Source organism: Pteropus medius, unplaced genomic scaffold (genome assembly GCF_902729225.1).
Source record: "Pteropus medius unplaced genomic scaffold, Ma_sr-lr_union100, whole genome shotgun sequence".
Taxonomy (NCBI): Eukaryota; Metazoa; Chordata; class Mammalia; order Chiroptera; family Pteropodidae; genus Pteropus; species Pteropus medius.
The window spans coordinates 2,043,475-2,055,929 of NW_024354501.1; the positions used below are offsets into that span (position 1 = coordinate 2,043,475).

The 12,455-nt window shown below is 51.6% G+C and overlaps 1 long non-coding RNA gene across 1 annotated transcript; it reads right to left on the reverse strand.

Annotated features, from left to right (window-relative positions):
* Nucleotides 1-686: 686 nt before the first annotated feature.
* LOC120595321 (uncharacterized) lies at nt 687-1,435 on the reverse strand. Its single transcript, XR_005650789.1, has 3 exons — nt 1,179-1,435; nt 955-1,095; nt 687-822 (listed from the first exon to the last, which is right to left on the reverse strand). It is a non-coding gene; the product is annotated as an uncharacterized LOC120595321 (long non-coding RNA).
* Nucleotides 1,436-12,455: the final 11,020 nt, after the last annotated feature.

The following is a 12,455-nucleotide window of genomic DNA, read 5'->3' on the forward strand; positions in this document are numbered from 1 at the left end:
AATGATTTGGCAGGGAATCATCATCATCATCATCATAATAATAATAATAATAATAACAAACAATAATGAAAACCCGTAACAATAAGAGTGTAAGGTAGGGAATCATAATCATAATCATAATAATAATAATAATAATAATAACTAAACTTAAAAAAGCATGGCAAAGGTGCAGGGAATCATCATCATCATCATCATCATCATCATCATCATCAATAAAAAAAACCTGTAAATAATGAGCGTTGGCAAAGGTGCAGGGAATCATAATAATAATAATAATAACAATAATGAAAACCTGTAAATAACGGGCGTTGGCAAAGGCGCGGGGATCCGGGGCTCTGCTCCCGGCTGGTGGACTGCGAACGGCTCAGCTGTGTGTCCCTCAGACTGAGCACAGTCGTCCCACGGCTAAGTGCGGAACTGAGCGGCAGTGCCCTGAAGTTGTGCCCGGCGTCCTTGGTTCTCGTCCTTGGTTCTCGCCCTCGGCTCCGGGGCGCTTTCGTTCGGCGATCACATCGGACGGCTGGAAGCAGCGAGGGTGTCTCTGGGCTGTGACAGAGAGGGACGCTGACGTGTCCGCTCCTGGGCGACGAAACGTGCTCCTCACGGCCGCCTGGGGAGGAGTTTAACCAAGGAGGGGGGAGACTTGCACACCGACCACCAGGACACGGTGCTGAAGGGAACCGCAGGGAACCTGGGTCGATGGAAGGACGCGAGCCCGCGGCCGGGAGGACGCGACGGACATGTCGTCCCCTGCGCTTACGTGAGGACGCTTCAGAGCAGGGCGGGGAGAGGTCCCACGTCCACGGGCAACGCGCACAACTCCTGCGACGAGATGCAAGTCAGATCGTAAATACATCACAGAATTTCGCGAACGTCGAGGCACGTTAGGCACGCGGGTGACGTCGCTGGGGGTCCGGCTCTCACAGACGGGGACACGGGGTCGGCCATGCTCACCTTCCATTCAAGTGTCTCCACCGGCAGCGCTGTTCGGCCGGGTTCTCGGGAGCGTGGCCGGCGATGACTTCATCAGGCTCAGCTGTCACTCATATTCGTGCACAGTGACGGACAAAATCATACACGAAAGGAATGTTCTGCCTTTAGGGAAAAACGTAAGAAAATGAGGGGTCGACCATATGACATCTGAAAATTCTCGTCCATCAAGTGAACGGAATGGTCACCTGGTTTGGAGGTACGATTGTCACCTTCGACCGGCTTGTTCTTCTTTTTTGAAGTAAGTGGAACACGTTGCTCGCAGAGACACGAGAGGCCTCTGGACAGACAGACGCTGGGCCCGGCTGACCCCGGCGTCCGTGGCCGGGTGGACTTCACTATGCAGCCGCGGCTCGTCGCCGGGCGCAATCGCGGCGGGGTCCCCGATGCCACGCAGGCGCTGAGCGCCGCGTGCGGGTGAGTGACAGCGGGGTGCCCCACTCCCCGTGCCCCGAGCATCCCCCCCGACACCACCCCCGCTCCCGCGTCCCGCATCGACCCAGCAGACGCCCGGCGCAGGTGGCCGCGCATCCCAAAGCCACCGCCTGGGCCACCCCAGGGAACGACAATCAAAACGAATCCGTTTCCTCAAACGTGATAAGTTCGAGGACAGGCTTCACGATGCGCACTGTTCTGATTTCCCACGGGGCCCGGGGCAGGGCCTTGTCACAACAAAAGCTCCAGGGATGGTTTTTTTGCTTGATACGGCTGAGGCTTTCTTAAAATAAAGAATTCATATTTCAATTCGTCCCCGACGTCGTCCATCTATGCCACGCTATCCGTGGAGCGACACCACGCGCAAGGTGTCGCCCCAAACGCGGGGAGGCGGCCAGGCCCGCGCCAGGCCTCGCGGTTCTCACGCACTCACGTCGTGTCGAAAGGTGTTATTGTGAGAACCTCGTCGGGCCTCGTCTTCGAATTCCGTGCGCAGTTCAGTGGCCTTAGCATAAATGGACTAAGCAATGAAATTTCATGAATCATTCGGTGACTTAAATGTGGCGTCCAGACCAGAACTACTTTCCAGGTGGTTCCAGACGCCCGCGACAGATGTGGCAGCCCCCTGCCCACTCCTTCCTCCCTGGGATTGAGAATTCGATCTTCAGAAGGAGCAGACGAGGAAAACACGCCAGAAAGACGACCACCAAGTGCATCGGCGCCGTAACCTACTGTTTGAAAACGAAGCTTTCAAAGACAATACAAGGAAAACATACATCGAAATCACGAAAATATGGACATGAAAAGCTCCGACTAAGGCAAGATCTGGAAATAAAAAGCGAACTAGATGATGAGAAGCATCTGCGAGAACACGGAGGGGAACGTCATGCCCGGCGGGGGGCGGCTGCACACCCTCCCGAGAAGGTCGAAGGTCAGGAGCTCGTTGTCACTTCATTCAGCGTGCTCGTGGAAGTTCCGGCCACCACACCGCGGCAGGAGAAAGAAAGAAAAGGCACGGGAACTGGAAAGGAAGGAATGAAAGTGTCCCTACCTGCAGGTGGGGTGCCGTCGCCGGCAGAATTCCCTCTGGCTCGGGGCGTCGGTCTGTGTTCCAGTAAGACCGTCGACTGATTGGATGCGGCCCACCTCGCGGAGGGTTATCCGCTTTACACAAAGTCCGCCCATTGATGCTGAGGTCGTTCGAAAAACACCTTCGGAGAAACATCCAAAAGAAGTTTCGAACAACGCTCTGGGCACCACGGCCCAGCCGAGTTGACACATAAAATGAACCGTCGCAATGATCGAGGTCAAAAAGACAAGACAGAGAGGCACGCCGTGTTCGCGGGCTGGAGGCAACGTAGCAGAGGGGTCGACTCCTCCGAAATTCCTCTCCGAGTTTAAGGTAAAGGGACCACAGTTCGTGGCACTGGCCGTACCCCTCGGTGAGCACACTGAAAAATACCGAATTGCACCCTTTAAAAGGAGGAATTTTGGGACATGTGAGTTACGTTTCAATAAACGTTATCTATTGCTTAAAAAGGCCAAATGACTTCTAAAGAGACTGTTGTAGGTACTGGTTTGTATCCTGTGCTAGAGACTGAGTGTCCGTGTCCCTCCAAAATGACTATATGGAAATCTAAGTCCCCGCGTGATGGGATTTGAAGATGGGGCCTCTGGGAGGCTCCGCCCTCATGAATGGGATTTGTGTCCTTATGAAGAGACCCCGAGCCCCTTCTGCCACACGAGGACACCGTGAGGAGACGGCCCCCCGCGAAGGAGACGGCAAGTCCTCACCGGCTACGGGATCCGCGGGCGCCTCGACCTTGGGCGTCCGGGCTCCGGATGGTGAGAAATAAATGTGTGTGTATGAGCCGCCCCCGTCCGTGGTCTCGCACGGCAGCCCGAGCCGACTAACACGTGCCCCGATGATACAGATACGACGCGACTATTTTTAAATCCGAGGTGGAATCGGGGAGGGCAAATGCTGAAACTTGAACTGCTTTCACTCACTGGCTGTGGCGACATTCGAGTCGTTGTCATAGGACTCTTGGCCGCGTTACATCGGATTAAGCAAAGGAGGAATTATGGGATGTTCTCATTCGGCCATCCGTCGTGTCCTTGAGGGCCAGGATGCTCAGTGTGGAAGAAAGAAGTGAGAGATGCGACAGATGTGAGGTCACACACAATCCCGCCGTTCCGAATCCGCATTGGAAAGAGCCGTCTGAATTCATGAGACATCTCGTCCACCCGGCTGTGTGCATTTTCCACCTTCGTCCGCTGACAAAGCCTAGGAATGACCGGTCCCGTAGCAAGGAACCTCCCCCGGCCCTGACTATGGCCTTGAAATACCATTTGTCGATGAAAGGGTGACCCCAAGTCTGAGATCGTTTCGGGTGGGAAGATCTTGTGAATGAGCCTGGGAGTGATCCTAAGTGGCTCTGCCTGCCGAAGGCGGGACATGTGAATGTCGGTGAGGAGAAACGTCACCGGTCGGCAGGGAAATAGTTCATGATTTTAAAAACTGGCAAATAAGGATGGAATGGGGCACGTAGCCCGCCTTTCCCACGTGACGTGTGCCAACGGGTAACCAGAGAGTACGCAGAACGATATCCCCAGCAACCGCTGGAAGGTGAATATGGAATTAAAATCGCACCATCGTGCAACCCGGAGTCAGTTCACAGAAGCCACGAGCGGCGATGAAACGGATGGGCGGGGAAGAAATGTGGGGACAAGCTGCGTCGCTTGAGATCGGGAAGGTGAAGGGGTCGTCTCCGGGGACAGATGCATGAGGGATGAAACCCTCCCTTAAGGAAAGGGAGCGGCAGATGGCGGTGGCTTTGCGGGAGGACGGAGCTGTTACTGGAACGGCACGGGGAGGTGACGGACGCTGGGGTCGCTGGCAGAGGGCGTCTCCCCGATCTGGGACAGGGATCTAGCGCCGCACTCGGACTGTGTGCTTTTTCTAGACGTTCGACTTACCGTAAAGAAAGGTTTTTGACATCTCCCCCGAAAAGCACGTTTGATTGACAATTTCTGATGAAAACCTCACATCCTCAGCGTGTCCAAGTCCACGTGGCTCTGCTGCCCCACGGCTTCTGTGCCCGTCTCTGAGAGCGGGTTTGACATTTTATTTTTTATTTATTTTTGTGTTTTTAGGCGAGGCAGCCCTTGGCTGACCTTGGCAGCTTACGATCCCTTATTTCTTGATTGTTTACGCCCACAGCACCTGCTCTTCCTAGGTGGTCTCCCATCCAAGTACTCACCAGGCCCGACCCTGCTGAGCTTCCGAGATCCGACGGTCAGGGTGGCGTGGCCGGGGACTCCCAGAGCAGGTTGTAGACGGCGCCGATCTCTGTCACACGACGGGACGAGGACGTATGAGCCGTCCTCCCGGACTGTGGCTCTGCGTCTTCATCCGTCTCGGACGAGGGGCCGCACGGCCTTCCAGATGGTGCTGGACGAGCCAACGCTCCGTACGACGAGGAGGCCGAAGCTGTGACCACCTCGCCGGCGTTCCCTCCAGCACCTCTGCGGCCTGTCGGCGGCCACCGTGCCCTGCCCGCCCCTCTGTGAATTTACTGCTATGTGGCTGTCGCCGCAGGTGCTCCTGGATTTAATCTGCAGCAGATCAGTCGACACAGGCAGCTGTGACGCAGACGGCAGGGGAACGGCAGGCGGGGATCGAAACACCTGGCCTGACCGGCCCGTCCCGTCGGCTTGGGAGCAGGGACAGGCCGCCTTGCGCCCCTGCGTCCGGGGCGTCCTGCGGACGGTGGGGGGGGGGCGTGGTCGCCCCACCGAGGTGTCAGACGGGTCTGAGGGGGGTGATCTTGGGCCGCGAGCACCCCAGGCCATCTCAGAGCCGTCCGGCCCCCAGACCGTCCCGCTGCGTCCCTTCCGAGGAGCCTGGGGTTCCGAACCAACTTCAGCGGCTGCCGCTGGCCAGACTGTGACCCCCACAGCCCGGCCCCGGCTCCCTCTGGCTCGGCCTGACTTTTCCCATCTACACGAGACGTCATCGTACGGCTTCTGAAAAACAGCAAACTGACACCAGATGCGTGTCTGTTCTAATTCTCATTTTGCAGACGAGAAGAAAGACACGAAACGGAAGTGACTCGTCCAGTGTCCTTCTTCCGACTAGTGACAGAGAGCGCCGTGGCCAGCATGCAGTTCTTCCAGATTCCATGCCAGCTCTCTTTCCTCTGCGGGGCCTCCAGCTCTGTCCCGGCCTTAGTTAGGGACAAGACATGGAGCCGGCAGCCGGGCGCACCTGTGCCTTGTACGGGGACGTGGCTGAGCTCACCCCACTCACCGGGCAGGCACCCCGGCCTGGGGCTTGTCCCTATGCGTCTTCTACTCGGCACCTCGGAGCGGTGTGGGCCGCCCTCAGCCGCGGCCACGGTGTGACCAGCGCCATGTGCCGAGACCCTCCTCCGACCCCTTTCAAGCCTGCACGTCCGCTCCGACGGGGCGGCTGCGGGCACAGAGCTTTCCCCGGGGGCTGCGGCCTCTGATCAGCGGGAGTGGAAGCTGGAAGAGCCCCCCAGGCCACGGGCACCGTCCACCAGTCACCTCCGAAATGTAAGTTACGTGTCGCCTAGTAAGCCGGCCGCTCCCGGGCACGAGCGGGTCGTCCACTTGGTGGGCGGGAGCCGGGTGGCCTAAAATCCCTTCCAGACAGGCCAGAGGACAGAGCCTCCGTGTGGGGGCCACCACCGCCACAGACAGGGACGTTCCACGGCCTCGTGACTTTCAGGAAAAACAAACGTGAAGGAGAAGAAGAAGAAAGAGACATTCTGCGTGATCCGTGGAACGGGATGTTCAAGACGCGACAGGGTTTTCGAGGGGTTCGCGTATTCATAAACGCGCCGATAAGAATGTGCTTCAGAAACGCTCTACCATCAATTCTTGTTAATATGGAAATGACGCCCCAGGGGACCTCGGATGCGATTCTCCTCGGAAGCTTAGCACACTGCTGTGTGAATTATTAGCTGTTAACACCCGCTACGTTACCCTCCTACGTTAATTAAGTCTTCAGCCGCCGCTGTCGGCTGTTCAGTCATCATGAAGTAAAATGACTCAGTTGTTTCTAAAAAAAAAAATTCCCTTTTTCTCTCGAATCTTTCACAAATGCTGTAACACGTCAAAAGATGGAGAAAAATCATCCTCCGCTAAGAGATGCTCTGGCAAGTCGATTCCTTCTAAAAGAATTCGTTTTCTTGAAATCGGTGCCTGATTTTCTGATCTGCTTGTTAAGGGTCGGTGTCCGCAGCGGCCACACCCTGCAGGGAGGGGAGGCTCATCCGATCGGCGACCGGACAGAGCGCCCCACCTCGCCTGCCAAGGGACGCCCAGAGGCACGCGCCGGAGCCCTGACCCCCAAGCCTGGAAGCGTGGCAGCTCCCCATTCTCTGATTTCGATGACCGACAATCTTTAGGATTTTCTTCCTTGTAGATAAGGTTTATTTTTTATCAGTTTCGGGCGTGCGGCGCACGGCTAGGCCTTTATACAGTGTACGAAGCGACCCCCCGCCTGGCACCCACCTGGCGCTACGCGCAGCCGTCACTAGACTTCTGACCGCGGTCCCTGCGCTGCGCCCCGCGTCCCCAGGACTCCTTTGTAACGACCGATTTGTGCTTCTTCATCTCTTCGTCTTAGCCTCCCAGCTCCCCAAACCCCCCTCGCTCTGGCAGTCACCTGTCCTCCATCCCGTGAGTCTGTTTACATTTACTGTGTTCCTCAGATTCCGCGTATAAGTGGAATCACACGGTATTTGTATTTCTCTGTCTGAATCATTTCACTCGGCATAATACCCTCCGGTCCATCCACGTCATTGCAAGTGGTGGGATTTCATTTTTTAGGGCTGAGTACTATTCCACTGTATGTGTGAACCCTAACTTCTTGATCCAGTCGTCTGTCGATGGGCACTTAGGATGCTTCTGTATCTCGGCCATGTACATAGCGCTGCAGTGAACACGGGGGTGCAGAGGTCTTTACGAATTAGTGTTTTGGTTTTCTTTGAATAAATAATCAGAAGTACGATCCCTGAGTCAAAGGTGGTTCCATTTTTAACTTTTTTGAGGCACCTCTGGTTTTCCGCAGTGACTGCGCCCATCTGTGATCACCCCAACAGTGCACGAGGGCTCCGCATCCCCCCCAACACGCATTTTTTGATGTATCGACGATGCCATCCTGACAGGTGTGAAGTAATATCTCATTGTGGTTTTCATTTGCATTTCTCTGACGATTAGTGACCTCGAGCATCTTTTCATACGTCTCTTGGCCATCTGTGTGTCCTCTCTGGAGAAATAGCTATTCGAGTCTTCTGCCCATTTTTTAAATTGGATGGTTTGCTATTTTTGTGGAGTTAGATGAGGTCTTTATAAATTCCGCGTATTAACCCCTCATCAGATGTATCAGTGGCAAATACCTTCTCCCGCTCAGGAGTTTGCCTTTTCGTTTTGTGAATGGTTTCCTTTGCCGTGCAAAAACTTTCTAGTTTGATGTATTCCCACGTTTACTTTTTCTTTTGCTTCTCTTGCCGACGAGATATATCAGAAAATAAATTACTAACAGCAATATCGGAGAGTTTACTGCCTGTGTTTTCTTCCAGAAGTGTTATGGTTTCTTACATTTAAGTCTTTAATCCTTTTTGAGTTTATTCTTGTATCTGGTGTAAGGAGAGCCAATTCCATTGTTTTGCGTGCATCTGTCCAGTTTTTCTCAACGCCATTTATCGAAGAGACTGTCTTTACCCCATTGTATGTTCTTACCTCTTTTGTCATAGATTAAATGAGCTTATAGATGCGAATATATTTCTAGGCTCTCTATTCTGTTTCATTGATCTGTGTTTCTGTTTTTATGCCACTACCGTGCTGTTTGGATTACTGTAGCCTCGTGGTATAGTTTGATGTCAGGTAGCAGGATACGTTCAGCTTTGTTCTTTCTCACGATGGCTGGGGCTACTGGGGTCTTTTATGGTTCCATGCACGTTTCTCGATTGTTTGTTCTAATTCTCTGAAAAATGCCATTGGTATTTTCATAGGGATCGCATCGAATCTATAGATTGCTTTGGGTAGTATGGCCACTTTAACGGCGTTGATTCTTCCTAGCCATGAGCACGTCCACGCTTCTACTTATTTGTTTCTTCTTCAATTTCTTTTTTCAATGATTTATAATTTTCCAATCAAAGGTCTTTTACTTGCTTGGTTAAATTGATTCCTAGGTATTTTATCGTTATCGATGCAATTGTAAAAGGGATTGTTTTCTTAATTTCTCTTTCTGAAAGTCCATCGTTGGTGTATAGAAATGCGACTGACTTGTGAATATTAATTTTGTATCCTGCCACTTTATTGCATTCATTGACCGGTTCTAACAGGTTTTCGGGACAATCTTTAGGGTTCTCTCTATACAGTATCATGTCATCTGCAAATGATGACGGTTTTTCTTCTTCCTTTCCAATCTGGATGCTTTTTATTTCTCTTTCTCGCCTGATCGCTGTGGCTAGGACTTCCAAGACAATGTCGAATAGAGTGGTGAAGGGGAGCATCCTTGTCTTGTTCCTGACCTTGAGGAAAACGCTTTTAGCTTTTCCCCACTGAGCATGATGTTAGCTGAAGGTCTGTCATACATGGCCTTTATTATGTTGAGCTATATTCTCTCTGCTCCCGATTTGTTGAGAGTTTTTATCACAAATAGATGTTGGATTTTGTTGAATGCTTTTTCCGTATCTATCAACATGATCATATCGTTTTTATCTTTTAATTTGTTATTGCGTATATCACATTAATCGATTTGCAGATGTGGTACCAACCCTGCATCCCAGGAATAAATTTCACTTGATCGTGGTGCATGATCTTTTTCATGTATTACTGGATGTGATTTGCTAATATCTTGTTAAGGACTTTTGCGTCTATGTGCGTCAGGGATGTGGGACTATAGTTTTCCTTTTTCGTAATGTCTTAGTCTGGTTTTGAAATCAGGGTGACAGTGGCCTTGTAAAATGAGTCTGGGAGCCTTCCCTCCTCTTGAATTTTTTGGAATAGTCTGAGAAGTGCAAGTGTTAATTCTTCTTTGGATGTCTGGCAGAATTCACCCAGGGAGCCATCTGGTCTAGGAATTTTGTTTTTTGGGAGTTTTTCGATTACTGATTTGATTTCATTGGTGACAATCAGTCGGTTCAGATTTTCTGTTTCTTGTTGACTCGGTCTTGGGAGATTGTATGTTTCTAGGAATGGAACTATTTCTTCCAGATTTTTTTTCAATTTCTTGGCATCTAATTGCTTATGGTATTTTCTGATAATCCCTTGAATTTCTGTGGAGTCTATTGTAACTTCTCTTTCATTTCTGATTTTACTCATTTGGGTCCTCTTTCTTTTTTGATGAGTCTGGTCAAGGTTTATCAATTTTATTTATCTTTTCAAAGAACCAGTTCTTGTTTTTGTTGATCTTTTGTATGTATTTTCTAGACTCTATTTCGTTTCTTTCCACTCTGATATTTATTATTTCCTTTCTTCTACTCGCTTTGGGTTTTGTTTGCTGTTCTTTTTCTAGTTCTTCCAAGCGTAGGGTTAGATCGTTTGAGATTTTTCTTGTTTCTTGAGATAGGCCTGTATTGTACGTTTGTCCCTCTCAAGACCGCTTTAGCTGCGTCTCCTAGATTCTGAGTCATGTGTTATCATTTTCATTTGTCTCTAGGTAGCTTTTGATTTCTTCCTTGATCCCACGGTTCACCCATTCATTGTTTACTAGCGTGTTATTTATATTTAGCCTCCATGTGTTTGTGAATTTTTCCACTTGTTTTTCTCGTATTTGATTTCTAGTTTCATACCGATGTGGTCAGAGAAGATGCTTGATACGATTTCAGTCTTCTTTAATTTATTCAGACTTGTCTTGTGGCCGAACGTGTGGTCTATCCTGGGAAATGTTCCACGTGCGCTTGAGAAGATGTGTATTCTGTTTCTGTGGTGTGAAATGCTCCAAAAATATCGATTAAATCCATCTGGTCTAGTGTATCATTTAAGGCTGCTGTTTCCTTGTTGGTTTTCTGTCTGGAAGATCTGTCCCTCGGTGTCAATGGGGTGTTAAAATCCCCCACTGTGAGTTATTACTGTCCATCTCTCCCTTTATGCTGGTCAACAATTGCTTTATATGCACCCACGCATATAAAGCAATTGTTGACCAGCATAAAGGGACATATATGTCTTCCAGGGTTATGTCCTCTTGTTGGGTTGATCTCTTTATCATTACGTAATGTCCTTCTCTGTCCCTTATTCTAGTCTTTGTTTCAAAGTCTGTTTTGTCTGATACAAGTATTGCTACCCCAGCTTTTTAAAATTTCTGTTTGCATGAAGTGTCATTTTCCCTGTGTTGACTTTCGGTCTGTGTGTGCCGTCTGATCCAAGGTGAGTCTCTCGCAGGCGGCATATGTCTTGCTTTCTCTTCCACTCTGTCGCTCTGTGTCCTTTGACTGGAGCGTTCAGTCCATTTCCATTTAAAGTGGTTATTGATAGGCACACAGTTATTGCCATTTTATTATTCGTATTTATGGGTTTTTTTTCCCATTTATTTCTTATACTACTACTTTGTCGGCGATGAATTCCTTAAGATTTTTCCTGTCTGAAAAGCTATGTGTCTCACCTTCCATTTTAACTGACAGCCTGGCTGGGTAGAGTCATCTCGGTTGTAGGTCCTGGCTTTTCATCACTTTGATTATTTCCTGCCGGTCCCTTCCGGCTGCAAAGTTTCTGTCGCGCGATCGGCTGACCGTCCTATGCGGGCTCCCTTGCAGGCAACTATTTTTCTCTTGCTGCAGCTTCGTGCGCCCGCCCGGCAATCCCCCCAGCCCCCCAATTCCTGTGCGTGTTGTGCCCCTGCGAGGGAGTCCCTTCCCGGAGCACAGCCCTGGGAGCAGGACCCCTGACCGCGGTGCCGGCGGTTTCGGCGACGGGAATGTGCTGTCACCATCCTGGAGCCGGACGCCCCCAACCAAGGTGGGGGCCGGGCCCGCGCGTGTCCTCGGCGCTGGCGCTGCTCACGGCCCGTCCCTGGCTCGCAGAGGCATCGCCCCGTCTCTGCCCGTTGTCACCCGGAGTGCTCCCCGTGTCCGCCCTCGGCTCGCACGGACCCCGTCACGCTGCACGAGGGCCGCCCTGCTGACGTCCCCGAAGACCTCGTTTCCAGATGAAGTCACATCCTCAGGTGCTGGGGGGAAGGTTTCAACATGTCTTTTTGGGGGGCACGGTCCAAGCGTAACTACACCCCGTGCGTGTCGCAAGCTACCTTGGCCTGTTTCCTCCCCATTTTTAGATAGTTTTCCACTATCTAAAAATATGCATTTCGCTGTCCCCAAAGGAGAGCAGCAGCTGCCACAATTAGACTCTCTCCGCCCATCTTCCTAAAAACGGTTCAGAAGGGCGAAGAAAAAATAATACCGTTCGCTGTTCGCGTCTGCGAGGCAGAGAAAGGAGAAAATAGGTAAAAATAAAGGACCGGCCGAGGGAAGATGGCACCGTCCCGACCACGGCCGACGGGAAAAGGCGTCACGTCTTGAAGAATCTGCCCTTTGCCGTGGCGACAGACGACGGAGCAGCCGATCTGCTAAAGCGGGTTGACGCGCAGACCCCTCTGTGCCCACGGGGTCACCCGCCGTCGCTAGCCCAGGAAAACGCGACATAAATAAATAAACCAGAACAAAGCAGGGGAACCTGGCAGCCGTACGAAGTCCCAGCAAGAATAAAGCAGAGACCGGGGACGAAAATCTGGGGCGACTCTGGAAAACAGGGTGGCGTTTCCTCGAAAAGTTAAACAAAATCACCGCACGACCCGGCACGTTTCCGTCGAGGTTCGGAGCCCAAAGGAAAACGCGCGTCCACGGAACGGGCACGGACGCCGCGGGCGAGTGTGAGCCGAGGGCGGGACGAGTCGGTCCCCAACCACCGACGATGGATGCACAGCACGCGCTCCGTGCACACGCACACGCTCACTCACGCGCACTCACGCTCAGCCTCACAATCACACACATCCACAC